At 59.0% G+C, this 15,307-nt stretch overlaps 1 long non-coding RNA gene across 1 annotated transcript; it reads left to right on the top strand.

The window, feature by feature from the left end:
- The first annotated feature begins 3,758 nt into the window (after window positions 1-3,758).
- LOC139044499 (uncharacterized) lies at window positions 3,759-9,858 on the top strand. The gene is made up of 4 exons (XR_011501456.1): window positions 3,759-3,839; window positions 4,838-7,511; window positions 8,801-9,071; window positions 9,355-9,858. It is a non-coding gene; the product is annotated as an uncharacterized lncRNA (long non-coding RNA).
- The last annotated feature ends 5,449 nt before the right edge of the window (window positions 9,859-15,307 follow it).

Genomic DNA, 15,307 nt, shown 5'->3' with positions numbered 1-15,307 from the left:
AAATAAAAGGAAGTGCGTGGAGACCTGGGGAAAAAGCAACACGGAGAAATCTACCCTCTAGAACTGAGAAAGAAGCGCAACAGAGGCTAGCTCAGGTGGCAATCTTTAAGCAAAAAAAATAAGATAAAAAAATACAATGGCGAGGAGACCCGGTGAAAAAGCAACCCTGAAAAAGGTACCCTCTGAAACTGAGGAAGCAGGGCAACAGTGCCTAGCTCAGGTGACAATCTTTAAGCAAAAGAAACACACAAGGGCGTGGGGAGCTGGCGAAAAGGCAACACTGAGAAATCCACCCTCTGAAACGGACGAAGATGGGCAACAGAGGCTAGCTCAGGTGGCAATCTTTAAGCAAAAGAAACACACAAGGGCGTGGAGACCTGGGGAAAAAGCAACACGGAGAAATCCACCCTCTGAAACTGAGGAAGATGGGCAAGAGAGGCTACCTCAGGTGGCAATCCTTAAGCAAAAACAAAGCACAAAGGCGTGGAGCCCTGGGGACAAAGCAACCCTGAAATATCTACCCTCTGAAACTGAGGAACATGGGCAAGAGAGGCTAGCTCAGGTGGCACTCGTTAAGCAAAAACAAAACCCAAAGGCGTGGAGACCTGGGGAAAAAGCAACCCTGAAATATCTACCCTCTGAAACTGAGGAAGATGGGCAAGAGAGGCTGGCTTCAGGTGGCAATCGTTAAGCAAAAGAAACACACAAGGGCGTGGAGACCTGGGGAAAAAGCAACATTCAGAAATCCACCCTCTGAAACTGAGGAAGATGGGCAACAGAGGCTACCTCAGGTGGCAATCGTTAAGCCAAAGAAACACACAAGGGTCTGGAGACCTGGGGAAAAAGCAACACGGAGAAATCCACCCTCTGAAACTGAGGGACATGGGCAAAAGAAGCTAGCTCAGGTTGCAACCTTTAAGCAGAAAAAAAACACAAGGGCGTGCAGACCTGGCAAAAAAGCCACAGTGAGAAATCTACCCTCTGAAACCGACGAAGATGGACAACAGAGGCTAGCTCAGGTGGCAATTTTAAGGAAAAATAAAAGGAAGTGCGTGGAGACCTGGGGAAAAAGCAACACGGAGAAATCTACCCTCTAGAACTGAGAAAGAAGCGCAACAGAGGCTAGCTCAGGTGGCAATCTTTAAGCAAAAAAAATAAGATAAAAAAATACAATGGCGAGGAGACCCGGTCAAAAAGCAACCCTGAAAAAGGTACCCTCTGAAACTGAGGAAGCAGGGCAACAGTGCCTAGCTCAGGTGACAATCTTTAAGCAAAAGAAACACACAAGGGCGTGGGGAGCTGGCGAAAAGGCAACACTGAGAAATCCACCCTCTGAAACGGACGAAGATGGGCAACAGAGGCTAGCTCAGGTGGCAATCGTTAAGCAAAAGAAACACACAAGGGCGTGGAGACCTGGGGAAAAAGCAACACGGAGAAATCCACCCTCTGAAACTGAGGAAGATGGGCAAGAGAGGCTACCTCAGGTGGCAATCCTTAAGCAAAAACAAAGCACAAAGGCGTGGAGCCCTGGGGACAAAGCAACCCTGAAATATCTACCCTCTGAAACTGAGGAACATGGGCAAGAGAGGCTAGCTCAGGTGGCAATCTTTAAGCAAAAGAAACACACAAGGGCGTGGAGACCTGGGGAAAAGGCAACACTGAGAAATCCACCCTCTGAAACGGACGAATATGGGCAACAGAGGCTAGCTCAGGTGGCAATCGTTAAGCAAAAACAAAACCCAAAGGCGTGGAGACCTGGGGAAAAAGCAACCCTGAAATATCTACCCTCTGAAACTGAGGAAGATGGGCAAGAGAGGCTGGCTTCAGGTGGCAATCGTTAAGCAAAAGAAACACACAAGGGCGTGGAGACCTGGGGAAAAAGCAACATTCAGAAATCCACCCTCTGAAACTGAGGAAGATGGGCAACAGAGGCTAGCTCAGGTGGCAATCGTTAAGCCAAAGAAACACACAAGGGTGTGGAGACCTGGGGAAAAAGCAACACGGAGAAATCCACCCTCTGAAACTGACGAACATGGGCAAAAGAAGCTAGCTCAGGTTGCAACCTTTAAGCAGAAAAAAAACACATGGGCGTGCAGACCTGGCAAAAAAGCAACAGTGAGAAATCTACCCTCTGAAACCGACGAAGATGGGCAACAGAGGCTAGCTCAGGTGGCAATCTTTAAGGAAAAATAAAAGGAAGTGCGTGGAGACCTGGGGAAAAAGCAACACGGAGAAATCTACCCTCTAGAACTGAGAAAGAAGCGCAACAGAGGCTAGCTCAGGTGGCAATCTTTAAGCAAAAAAAATAAGATAAAAAAATACAATGGCGAGGAGACCCGGTGAAAAAGCAACCCTGAAAAAGGTACCCTCTGAAACTGAGGAAGCAGGGCAACAGTGCCTAGCTCAGGTGACAATCTTTAAGCAAAAGAAACACACAAGGGCGTGGGGAGCTGGCGAAAAGGCAACACTGAGAAATCCACCCTCTGAAACGGACGAAGATGGGCAACAGTGGCTACCTCAGGTGGCAATCGTTAAGCCAAAGAAACACACAAGGGTGTGGAGACCTGGGGAAAAAGCAACACGGAGAAATCCACCCTCTGAAACTGAGGAACATGGGCAAAAGAAGCTAGCTCAGGTTGCAGCCTTCAAGCAGAAAAAAAAAAGACGCCAGGGCGTGGAGAGCTGGCGAAAAAGCAACACTGAGAAATCTACCCTCTGAAACCGAAGAAGATGGGCAACAGAGGCTAGCTCAGGTGGCAATCTTTAAGCAAAAAAAAAAAAATAAAAAAATACAATGGCGAGGAGACCCGGTCAAAAAGCAACCCTGAAAAAGGTACCCTCTGAAACTGAGGAAGCAGCGCAACAGTGCCTAGCTCAGGTGACAATCTTTAAGCAAAAAAAAAAAACAAAAAACAAAAAACAAAAAACAAAACCCACAATGGAGTGGAGACCCGGGGGAAATCAACACTGAAAAATACAAAACGAATGGAAGACCAATAGACAGAGCAGGCACTTTCACCTGGGGTGGAGGAGGTACGCATGGATGACCGATAAGCGCATGAAAAGATGTGAGCTGTTCCCTGGAAAAGCAAGTGAGAAAATTAGAGGGAGACATTGTGGGGACACATGGGTGAGACTGCCTTCTTCCAAATACCGGAACAGGATCAAACTGCTAGTCAGGTCGCGGAGAAGCCAAGTCAGTCACTCACGCCTCACTGGTGGTGAAGGGAAACGGTATGGCCTCTGTGAAAAAGGGCGTGGCGGGTTCCAAAACTGACACGCCGCGGAAACAACCACCGAAAGTGGCAACCTACATAAGCCTTTGGTGTATCTTGCCTCCTAAGAGCGTCTGTATGTAGCTGGAGCCTTGGGTCGTTAAGGCTTCCACAGTGATCTGTGGTGGGTGGGTGGGGGGGGGGGGCCTTGGGCCTTGGGGGTCTCCGCTGGACCTCCAGGAAGTCAGCTTTTGTGGAGTCCCGTGAGTCCTTCCAGGGAGGGAGGCATCCAACCCGAGGGTGGTCTGGAGGGCACCACTCCCACCACTCCCGGGGGCTGGGGCGGGGGGCGGGGTGGGGGCTGCGGCCACGTTCCTGTTCATTCACACAGAATCCGGGGCATGAATGTTCTTAGCAGCTCTGTTCCACACAGCCCCACACTGGAAACCACACAGACGTCCTGCGAGTCCCATCCCTTGCTCATGTCGCCGGGGCTCCGGAGGAGGGCCACTCTGTAAAAGCGGCCGCCAGATGGCGCCCAACGACCGGCGCGGAGGGGTCAGCGGGAGGGAACCGGGTCACCAGCCAGCGAGAGTGCACAGCCTGAGCCCACCGCCGGGTCAGGTCTCTCTCTGTCTCTGTCTCTGTCTCTGTCTCTGTCTCTCTCTGTCTCTGTCTCTGTCTCTGTCTCTCTCTGTCTCTCTCTCTCTCTCTTTCTCTCTGGGCCCGCTTGGGGCGGCCGGGAGGTCACCACGTGAGGCCCCAGGGTGTCCACCTCGGAGCTCCCAGGCAGCACAGGGCAACCCTGGGCGCAGAAGGAGGTGTTGGAAAATCGGCGGGGAGGGGGGTGGGGTGGGTGGGCTTGCCAGGAAGGGGACAGACTCCCCACGTGACTTCTGGGCCGGGCCGGGCGCGGGGCTGCCGGCTGGCTGACGCGGACAGAGGTGGAAAAGTCCCCGGAGATGCCACGGGGCAGGCCGGGGCTGCCGGCCCCCGCTTCCCGGAGCGGCCCGAGCACTTCCCGGGCTCCCGGGAGGACTTAGAAAATCACGGCGGGGTGGGGGGTGGGGGTCGCTGTCAAACCGAAACCATGCACGTCATCAGAGAAGGACCGTGACGACGGAGGAATTGTCCGCAGTCTGTCAGGAATTGTGTGCAGCCTGTCACTTCCGGCCCAGAGGGTCTCTCTAAGGCAGACGGACAGACAGAGCCCACAAGTCGTAGAGGAAAGGACCGAGCCGCTTGGCCGCGGAAAAGTTTACAACACAAAACAGGTCTCCCTCCGCACGGGGCCACAGCAAAGCCCAAAGACGACACACGGGGGGGAGCATGGGTGCAGATGCACGTGTGGTGATAAGAATATGGATTTCAGCAGGGCTTCCCGTCCTCATCAACAAGCAGAAGCACCCAAATGGTGGGGGTTGGGGGGCAGAGACCTCACAGCCATTCCCTCCACAAATCGAGTTCCCCGGGACATCCTCACAGCGCCGTGCTGTGAGTGTGTGTGGGTGTTTAAAATGGAGTAAATGTGGACGTGGAACTGCTCCGTGAAACCAAAATAACAACAGTCGTAGATCTTCTTTGGTCATTTAGAAAATTCTTTTTTTTTTTTTTTTCCCCAGCGGTGCACGTATTTCCCTTCCAAAAAAGAAGAACGGGAAAGGAGATGTTAAAGGCAAGCAGAGAGAGGAAAACTGTTGCAAAACAAAAGCTGAGCTCCCGTCCGAGGGAGGCCTCCTCCATTGGAGGCCTAGGAAATCATTCTGACAAAATGGAGGATCTCTGTCTTTGGTGTCGATTCCCTCAGAGGTCAAGAGAAACCTTTTCCAATGTCTTTATCAGGAGGAGACTAGAAGTTAGAGAAAAGTATCCTTTCGGGAGTGAGAAAAACAAATTCTGATTTTGCATCAGCTTCCCTCCGATCTTGAAACTCATTGACTTGATTCCATTCTGTCGACGGAAATAATCCGGAACCAATCTATCCGTGAAAATCGGGGTGCGTTTATTCTGAGCTAAAATGTGAGGACTGTGGCCCGGGGCCTTTCTTCCCGAAGGAAGAGAGGGTGCCCGGGAAGTGGGGTGTACAGAGTGCTTCTAGACCCCCAGAGAGGACGTTTCACATAGGATCGAAAGGTCCCTTGGATGATAGTCGCGAGACTGCTCTGTCGGCACAGCGATCGACAGACACTGCTGGGTGGCAGGTCGGTTGTCTGGGCCTGGGTGGTCACAGGGGAGCCGGATGGTCAAAGGTGAGCGCAACCATCCGCTCCTAGCCTAAGGAAAGATGCCTCTCCTTAAGGAAAGGCCCGAGCACGGGGAAGCTGCTCCTTTCCCTTAAGGGCATTGGTTCTTGCCGTAGGAAATGTGTAAAGCGGATCTACGATGCGATGCGTGCTCGACGGCCACGTCAGGCCCTTTTCGAAAAACACTGTCAGGCCGAATTAGGCCGACACCCAATGGCTTCCTCATAGACTCCCATAGATCCTATCGCTCGCCATTTCTATCTGTCCACTCGTTCCAATTTTAGGCCACTTGACCACGAACAGGCCTTTTTCTCAGATTATTTTCCCCGTGAAACTTTGATCACCTTTTCACAGACAAAACGATCTTTACTTTTTAGGCCCTCTTGCCTGAAGGCAGCCATCTCACTTTCCTTGAACACAAAGATGTTTCCCATATTCACTTTTAGTGGCTTTTTGTTTTGTTTTGTTTTGTTTTGAGGACGATGAGCCCTGAGCTAACTGCTGCCAATCCTCCTCTTTTTGCCGAGGAAGGCTGGCCCTGAGCTCACCTCCGTGCCCATCTTCCTCTATTTCATATGTGGGACGCCTACCACCACGTGGCTCGCCCAGCGGTGCCACGTCCACCCCCGGGATCCGAACTGGCGAACCCCGGGCCGGCGAAGCGGAACAGGCACACTTAACCAGCGCGCCACCGGGCCGGCCTAGTGGCTTTCATCGCATTTGTTAAGTAGATTTTTTAACCCTCACGAACCTTAATTTTGGTGAAAACTAAGAAGCCAGCAATTAGGAACTGTCCTTCCCATGAGCATTCCGTCGCTTGGCCAATTTCTAAACACTTGGCCACTTTTAGAAACATGGGATTTCATAGGTTTATCTTTTCCTTCGCTTTATTTGATTTCATCTCACTTTAGTTTTTGGGTGAGGAAGATCGGCCCTCACAGAGCTAACGCCTGTTGCCAATCTTCCGTTTTTGTTTTCTTTTCCCCCCCTCCCGATTTTTCTCCCCCAATCCCCCCCATGACATAGTTGTCTATCTTAGTTGAGGGCCCTTCCAGTTGTGGCATGTGGGACGCCGCCTCCACACGGCCCGACGAGCGGTGCCGTGTCCGTGCCGTGCCCGGGATCTGAACCGGCAAAACCCTGGGCCGCCGAAGGGGAGCTTGTGAACTTAACCACTCGGCCACGGGGCCGCCCCCGTCCGTGGACTTTTTTATCACCTGATTTCACCTCGCAAAACTTCAAAGCTTCAAGTTATCAGAGAGGTTTGGGAAGTTGTTTTTATTAATTTAATTAATTTATTTTTCGAGGAAGACGAGCCCCGAGCTGACACCTGCTGCCAATTCTCCTCTTTTTGCCCCGGGAGAGTGGTCCCGAGCTAACATCCGTGCCCATCCCCCTCCCCTTGATAGGCGGGACGCTGACCACAGCGTGGCTCGCCAAGCGGCGCCACGTCCGCACCCTGGATCCGAACCTGCGAACCCCTGGCTGACAAAACGGAACGTGCGAACTTAACCGCTGTGCCGCCGGGCTGGCCCTTCGGGAAGTTATTTTCAGGACACGGGCCATAAACTAGAATCACCGCTACAGGTTTATCGGAGCGACATCAGCGTTCGTGGTGGATTGAGTCGTCCCCTCTGTCTCTCCCCTCCAGGGCACAACCAAAGGGACGTCTATCGACCCACCCACCAAGGATTCCCCCCCCCCCCCCCCGCACGGCACAGCAGGATGCCTGAGAGATCCACGCAGCCCTACAGCGGCAAGTCACATTCGCACAGTCAAAATTCAATGGCAGAGACAAAACGTTAAGGTCAGTGAGAGGGAAGAGAATAACCGGCCCAGGAGCAACGGTGTGAAGAACACGGAGAAGACGGGTCCTAGACGCCGGGGTCCCCGGAGCAGCGATTTCATCAGAGGCCCGCAAACGTCCACGATCTCCACACCACGTTTATGGCCGACTGCGTGCGTGGGTCCTTTGGAATCGACCAGGCTACCGTCCGGGCCACTTTGGGACATCGTGTCCAGCTGCCCCGAGCGGTGGAGCTGTCGTTCAAGTGTAAGATGGGGCCCGTCCGGGGAGAGAATGGGGACGGGGAAAGGGAGGCCGCGGGAAGTCACAGAGTCTGAGGTGTTCGGGGGAGACTGACTCTTCTGAAGTGGAGGTGGTAGAAGGAGAGCAGCAGGATTTTTGGATTTTTGTTCCCTCTGTTAGGTATCTGGGTCCGGAGGAGAGTGGGGCGGGGGGGGGGGGCGGGTGGTGGTGGTGGTGGTGGGTGTGAGGCTGAGGCGGGGCTGGTGTTTCCTTTCCGAGTCAGGTGGAAGAGCTCCTCCAGTGGAGGTTTTTAGACAAGGGGTCTGGTCTGGCAGGATGGGAGGTTGCGGGTTGAGCCACAGGGGAATCTGTCGTAGCTCAGACTCGGGCCTTTGAAGAAATAGACAGAGAGAGGAGTTTTGCTCTGTCTGTCACCGCAGCCGGCACCTCAGGAGCAACAACAGGAGGCTTCCCGAATGAGTGAAGGGGCAGGAGCCAGCGTGCCCCGTGCCTCTCTCAGCCCTGCGCCGGCAGGGAAGGAAGCAGGCAGGCAGGCCTCAGGGCTACTCCCGTCCTACTGCCCGGTGGTCCCTGTCCCGGCCCCGCCCCCACTCTCCCCCTGACCCTCACCGCTCCCCAGCCCTCTTCTCAGCCAGAGAGGCGATGGGGGGGGGGCGGTGCGGTCCCAGAACAAGTTTCCTCTCATCCGCCATCATCTTGCCACCCTGACGACTTGGCCTGAGATCCGGCCTAGGCTGTACCCGTGTGTGGTTTTCCTGTGGACAAGGGGGCCGGTTCACCATTTCGGAAGAAACCCCTAGCCTTCCACTGCCGAGTCGCCAGCCTGGGAGGGGGGAGGGGGGAGGGGGGAGGGGAGGTCAGGCCCATTCATTCCGATGGGCCTGGCGTCAGGGCTTCATTCAAGTGCAGGAAGCTCTCTCCCATGGCCTCGGGCTTTTTTCCATTGAACGGCTTTCTTCAATTCCCCCACCCTTAGGCCGCAGTCCACCAAGGGCCGGGAGGCAGGGAGGGGAGATGTTGGGGCAGGGTGGCTGTCTGAGAAACTCGCCTCATCTGGGGCAGAAAGAGTGCCCCCCTCCTTTCTCTAACCCTACTAGACTGCTTGAGGATCACGGACGGTTTGGCTCATCGATGAGCCCTGCGTTATGGGCCCGGCAAGCAAACTCCTAACGGGCAACCCGCCGCTCTAGGCGTGTGTGGGTTTTTTGATCTTTCACCTTCAAGTTCGCACGACATCGGTCCGTGTCCCCCGCCCCGGCTTCCCATGGGAAATCCTCCGTCTCTTTCCACAGACTCACTGGCGACTTCACACAGTGCCTGCCTCCTCCTCCTTAGGAAGGAAGGAAGGAAGGAAGGAAGGAAGGAAGGAAGGAAGGAAGGAAGGAAGGAAGGGAGGGGCTGACCCCGTGGCCGAGCGGTTGAGTTTGCACGCTCCGCTTCAGCGGCCCGGGGCTTGGAAGGTTCGGATCCTGGGCTCGGACACGGCACCGCTCATCAAACCACGCTGAGGTGGCGTCCCACACGGCAGAACCAGAGGGACCCTCAAAGAGAATATAGAACTAGGTACTGGGGTGCTCTGGGGAGAAGAAGAAGAAGGAGGAGGAATAAAAAGAAAAGAAAAGATTGGCAATGAGCTCGGGTGCCAGTCTTTAAAAAAAAAAAAAAAAAGAGGAAGAAAGATGGACAAACAGGAACGAATCCCACTGACGGCACCTCCAAATGGTGGGGGGCAGGGGGGTGGGGGGGGTGGGGAGTGGCATCATCGGGCCAAGGGTGACTCTAAGCGTGATCCCGCGGTTGTGTTATTTGACATTTTATCGAATCGATTTATTATTTTATTTTTGAGGAAGATGAGCCCTGAGCGAACATCTGCCACCAATCCTCCTCTGTCGGCCGAGGAAGACTGGCCCTGAGCTGACATCCGTGCCCATCCCCCTCTACTTTCCAGGTGGGACGCCTGCCACAGCGTGGCTCGCCAAGCGGTGCCGGGTCCTGCGCCCGGGATCCGGACCGGCGAACCCGGGGCCGGCGGAGCAGAACGTGCGAACTTCACCGCCGCGCCACCGGGCCGGCCCCCGGAGTTGTTTTGAAAATCCAGTAAGGGGCTGGCCCCGTGGCCGAGTGGTTAAGTTCGCGCGCTCCGCTGCAGGCAGCCCAGTGTTTCATCGGTTCGTTCGGATCCCGGGCGCGGACACGGCACTGCTCATCAAACCACGCTGAGGCGGCGTCCCACATACCACCGCTAGAAGGACCCACCGCGAAGAACACACAACTACGTACCGGGGGGCTTTGGGGAGAAAAAGGAAAGACAAAAAATAAAATCTTCCAAACTCCAATAAAACTTTGAGTGAAGACGACGAGGAGGATGCGAAACGTATCTCACGCCTCCGAGCCGAGCCGTCCGTTTAGGTTTAGGAAGGGGGACGAGGACCCTTTGTAAGCGACATCCCTTTTTAAGCACCATTCTAAACCACAGAACAGAACTCCCTCTCCTCGACCCGGAGCGAGGAGGTTCCTGGGTGTGTCAGAGAGGGTCACGTCCTCTGCAGCACGAACGAACCGCCAGGGTTCGGCCACGGGAAAGAATTTCTTCCTCTCCAGGGGGACTAAAAGTCACCGACGGCAGCGGGCGTAGGTGCTATCCTTCCCGTCCAGGAAAGGCAGGGAGAACTTCAGCCGTGAAGAGAAGGAGGTCTTCCTCACTCCCCGTTTTGGGAGGGCCCCTTTGGCAGGGGAGTTTTGTCTCCTGATTTCAAGTCAGGAAGAAAAGGGAGAGAGAGAGAGAGAGAGAGAGAGAGAGAGAGTGTGTGTCCTTCTCGTGCCAGGTCGGTCTGAGGGGGACCTCCTCTGGTTTCCTCCCTTCCCAGGGAACGCCGTTCGCTCCTTCTTCTAGAAAAAGCTCCCAAAGCACCACCGCCCAGGATGGTCGACCTACGCCCATTGTCCCTCCTTTCCCAATCATTTCTACCGCGACAGAGGGACAGAGGCCCCTGCCCCATCCCCATCCCCACCCCCACCCCCATCGCCTGCCTCCTTGATGGCCAAAGGAGCTGCCTCTGAGAATGGAACGGGGCTTGGAAACCTTCTAGAGGGGTGACTCTCACCTGCCTGCCTGCTGGGAAAAGCACCACGCTGTCCATCGGACTGCTCTTTTGGGCAAACGTAGGCGTGCCACATAGCGATCGACAGCTATGGCGGGGGGGGGGGGCGGGGTGGCGTGGTGGTGCCCAGGATCCACGACACGTGACGGCTGCGGAGCACGACAGCCCTAAGACCTTGAGGGAGACGGGGTGGCGCGTGAATCCTTTCGGAACGAGAACGACAGGAAACGCTGACGGGGACGTGTTCTCCTCTCGAGAACACACCAACGCCTCGCACGGTGTCTGACCCGGGGTGCCTCTGACTTTTGTCATCAGAGACGATCCTCTCGACCGCCCCTCACGCTTTGGGGAAAAGGGGAGAGGGACTCGGTAGCACGGGAAAAGCCATCCATCCGCCCTTCCTTTCCGTCTTCACGGCTCCTTCTCGTGGAAAACGAGGAAGCCATCCGGAGGAACGGAACACTGACCCGGGCCAAAGCGTGGCCCAGCCTGAGCCTCCAAAACCTTCTGCTAAGTGAGAGGTGCCAGACATCCAAGGCGACCTACGTTGCGATTCCACACAGAGGAGAGAGCTAGAACGGTCCAACCCTAGAGGGCGACAGCAGATGGCGGCGGCGGCGGCGGCGGCAGCGGTGGTGGTGATCGTGGTGGGGCAGATCCGGGAGTGGGGCCGTTTTTTCTTTCGGGGGGAGGGGATGGAAACGGAAACCTTCTGGAAATAGATAGCCATGACGGATGCGCCACCTTGGGGAGAGAGACTCCCGAAGGCCACTGGCTTGTGCCCCGTGGAAAGGATGGATTCGGTGGGATGGGAATTCTACCTCCGTGTAGAGCGTGTGGTAAACCACGAGGTAGGTGGGTGGGTGGGTGGGTGGGTGGCCTCCCTGCCTCGCCTCCACCTAGACGTCCACACACAGAGACCGACGAGGGAGGGAGGGAGGGAGGGAGGGAGGGAGGGAGGGAGGGAGGGAGGGAGAGAGACAAGATGGACAGAGGCCGAGGCCGAGGCCGAGGCAGTGAGCGAGTAAGTGATCGACCCTGGCCATAGGGATTCCTCAGAGGGCGTCTCTTGGCTCCCCAAACGAAGAATGTGTGTGGAGATCGAGAAAGATCACCGACCTAGGAGAACCAGCAAGACTTCCTCACCCGCCAGAGAGCCGCTGGGCCCCTGCCGTCCCTGCCACCGCCACCCCTACCCCTCGCCTTTGGCAGCGACGCCAACGAAAGGCAGGCAGACGAGTGGGAGAGTCGTGTGGTGGTGTCCCCCAAGGAAGGTGGGTCCATGCCGACGAGCGGTCGTCGGCGTGTGGAAAAGCCAGAGGCGGGCTGACTAGAAGGAGGGCGTCCTGGAGGAAGGGGCCAGGGTGTGAGGGAGAGAGGCCTGTTCCTCTTCCCCTGTCGGTCCCAAGTCAGGGGCCCAAAGGAGGAAAGCTGTCCGTTCCTTTCCGACTCGGACGGTTCGGGCGGAACCGACCGATCCCCGCGGCGGCGCAGTCGGGGCTTTCTGGACCAGAACCCCTCTCTCTGTCGCCTTTCGACCACACGCACGCTTTAGAGGCCAAGGGAAAATGGATCGGGTCTCTCTGTCTCTCTCCCTAGAAAACAAGGGGCCGGGGGCCGAGCCCGTGGACGAACGGTCAAGTAGCGCCCCCCACCCCGGCCCCCGGCTTCGACGGCCCAGGTTTTCACCGGTTCGGATCCTGGGCGCAGCCCCAGACCCAGCATCGCCCTTCAAGCCACGCCGAGGCGGCGTCCCACATAGCAGAAACGCGAAAGACCTACCACTGGAACCTACAACTATGGACGGGACGGGACGGGACGGGGCGGGGCGGGGCGGGGCGGGGCGGGGGTGGGGGGGGCGGCTTTGGGGAGCAGGAAGAAAGAAAAAATAAAAGAAACACAAGGACGGTCATCGCGATAGTTCTTTCCACTTCCATCCATATGTTAACAGGACCCAAGTTTCCCGACCTCCATTTGGATGTATGTTAACTAAATGGAGAAGCTATTCAAAGGACTCCTCTAAAGAAGTCCACGTTCTTCTTTCTAAATGATAATGAAAATCATTGTCACCACCGCTCTTCCGACCCTCCATGTCCAGACGGCCTCCCGCCCCTCCCCTATCCCCAACTCCCGCCCCGCCCCGCGCCGACCCCCGACCCCGGCATTCTCCACGCCCACCTTTCCCTCTCCACTCCTACCCCCCCCCCGTCCCCCGCCGCCCGGGACACCGCACCCCGCGCCCCCCCCCCCCCAATCCAGGCCGGGCCACCTGGTCGACCTCCTCGAACACTATATAAGAGGATGCCGGGCAGCAGGTGGCGCCCGACAAGCGGCCTCCTCACCGGCCGGACGGATCAGCCTCGCGGGGGCGGGCGATGGGGAGGCGTTCGTCCAGGTCAGGTCAGGTCGGGGGAGGGAGGATGCCGCGCCGGCCGGCCTGGTGCGTGGCCTGGTCCCGATCCACCCCGCGTCTCGTTTCTCGGGCCGGGACGAGTACAGGCGGGGAGGCCGACTCGGTCACGGAAAGCGGCCTTGGGGAGGTTTTGGCGAACGTCCCTGTCCCGGGGCCGTCTGCCGACTAGGGGACGGAGTCCTCCTCCATGCTCCTTCTCGCCCCCAGTCGGGCGGGTTGTGGGTCGCGCGGTCGACTTGGCCATTTCCCCGGAGGCATCCTGCCTGCCGGGGCTCCCTCCCTCGGGCCGGTGCGAGCGGTCCTCGGGCGGCCCGGGAATTTGGGCCGCAGCGAACGAACGAACGAAGCCCGTCCCTCCTGCGTCGGCACCGATGAGACACAGCCCTGGTGGATGGAGCCGCTTTCCTCGGGTTTCCTTTTGCTTTCGGCCGCTGCTGCCACCAAACCTCCCTAAACGATAGGAATGAAAACGGGAACCGTTGGCATAATAAAAGCGTTTTGGTTGGCGTGTTTCTTGGCTTTTGGGGACTCGAGAGGTATGATGGATGATCTCCGATTGACGTTGGGAAGGTCTATTTCATCCCAGTCGCACGAACCCCGAAAACGTGGCGGCTGGACGAGGGAGGGAGGGAGGGAGGGAGGGAGGGAGGGAGGGAGGCCAACCACGGGATTTCCGCACGACCAGCTGATGGACACGAGCGCCCCGTGAGCCGGGCGGAGGGCAGCCGCCCGGGTCTCGCAGCTACGTGCCCGCGGAACCCTCGGGACTGCGAGAAGCCGGAGCGACCCGCAGCCATGTGGCGCTCGGCGCGGACATCTGGTCGACCCGCGCGCCACGGGACCCGGGGCCCGAGTCCGGGCCGGGCCGCCGGTCGACCCGGCAGGGCGGCTGCCCCGGGGGCCTCGCGGCTGCTCGTCCGCAGCCTCCAGGGAGCCCTCGGGGCTCCGAGAAGGCCGAGCGCCCCGCGGCCCCACGGCCCCGCGGCGCTCGGTGCGGACATCTGGTCGACCCGCCCCCCCCCCCCCCCCCGAGACACGGGGGTCGGGTCGCCGGTCGACCCGGCAGGGCGGCGGCCACGGCGGCCTCGCCGCTGCTCGTCCGCCGGGTCGCCGGAGCCCTCGAGCCTCCGAGAAGGCCGAGCGCCCTGCGGTCCCGCGGCGCTCGGCGCGGACATCTGGTCGACCCGCGCGCCGCCGGACCCCGTGGCTACGAGTCCGCGGGGCCTTCGGAGCCGACAGAGGGCCGGGAGCGCACCCAGAGCACCCAGAGCCCCGGGACCCGGCCCCGAGCGCCGCGGACATCTGGTCGACCCGCGCGCCCCGGTCCGGGGACCAAGTCCGGGCCGGACAGCTGGTCGACCCGGCAGGGCGGCTGCCCCGGGGGCCTCGCGGCTGCTCGTCCGCAGCCTCCAGGGAGCCCTCGGTGCTCCGAGAAGGCCGAGCGCCCCGCGGCCCCGCGGCGCTCGGCGCGGACATCTGGTCGACCCGCGCGCCGCCGGACCCCGTGGCTACGAGTCCGCGGGGCCTTCGGAGCCGACAGAGGGCCGGGAGCGCACCCAGAGCACCCAGAGACCCGGGACCCGGCCCCGAGCGCCGCGGACATCTGGTCGACCCGCGCGCCCCGGTCCGGGGACCAAGTCCGGGCCGGACAGCTGGTCGACCCGGCAGGGCGGCGGCCCCGGCGGCCTCCAGGGAGCCCTCGGGGCTCCGAGAAGGCCGAGCGCCCCGCGGCCCCGCGGCCCCGCGGGGCGCTCGGTGCGGACATCTGGTCGACCCGCCCACCCCCCCGAGACCCGAGACCCGGGGGCCGGGTCGCCAGTCGACCCGGCAGGGCGGCGGCCCCAGCGGCCTCGCCGCTGCTCGTCCGCCGGGTCGCCGGAGCCCTCGAGCCTCCGAGAAGGCCGAGCGCCCTGCGGTCCCGCGGCGCTCGGCGCGGACATCTGGTCGACCCGCGCGCCGCCGGACCCCGTGGCTACGAGTCCGCGGGGCCTTCGGAGCCGACAGAGGGCCGGGAGCGCACCCAGAGCACCCAGAGCCCCGGGGCCCGGCCCCGAGCGCCGCGGACATCTGGTCGACCCGCGCGCCCCGGTCCGGGGACCGAGTCCGGGCCGGACAGCTGGTCGACCCGGCAGGGCGGCTGCCCCGGGGGCCTCGCGGCTGCTCGTCCGCAGCCTCCAGGGAGCCCTCGGGGCTCCGAGAAGGCCGAGCGCCCCGCGTCCCCGCGGCGCTCGTCGCGGACATCTGGTCGACCCGCGCGCCGCCGGACCCCGTGGCTACGAGTCCGC

This window comes from Equus asinus, unplaced genomic scaffold (assembly GCF_041296235.1).
Source record: "Equus asinus isolate D_3611 breed Donkey unplaced genomic scaffold, EquAss-T2T_v2 contig_93, whole genome shotgun sequence".
Classification (NCBI taxonomy): Eukaryota; Metazoa; Chordata; class Mammalia; order Perissodactyla; family Equidae; genus Equus; species Equus asinus.
Note: the sequence above shows the minus strand (reverse complement) of the source record. Positions and strands in the feature narration are given on the sequence as shown.